A 487-nucleotide genomic window follows, 5' to 3' on the forward strand; every position below is an offset into this window, starting at 1 on the left:
TTAATATTCGTTGTAATACAGTAAATACAAAAATATTACAAATACACTAAAAATAATTATTATGTATATTGATTTGTATTTTTTTATTAAATAATTAATATTAAAATAATTAAAATTATCACGATAAAATAATTAAATCTGTAATAAATTAATAATTAAATTTATTTATAACATTATAATTTTTTTATAAAATACCAAATGCGTAGTTAATTGATGACTGATCTTTTTATAAAACAAAGCATGATTGTATCCTTAATCATTTTAAGGTAATTAGTTATATTTTGTACCATACCAACGAGACTGTTAACTTGTTGTAACAGCTCCTCGTTTCATACTTGTTTGTATTAGCAGTTTACAATTTAAATTTAAAATGAAATTTTGAGCAATATTTAAGAAACAGATTAACGAGAATTTCACACAAATAATAAAGTTATTACTGGACACACAAAAGTGTGGGGAAATACAAAACAATTTCGCTACTTTATCA

Source organism: Arachis duranensis, chromosome 3, assembly GCF_000817695.3.
Source record: "Arachis duranensis cultivar V14167 chromosome 3, aradu.V14167.gnm2.J7QH, whole genome shotgun sequence".
Taxonomy (NCBI): Eukaryota; Viridiplantae; Streptophyta; class Magnoliopsida; order Fabales; family Fabaceae; genus Arachis; species Arachis duranensis.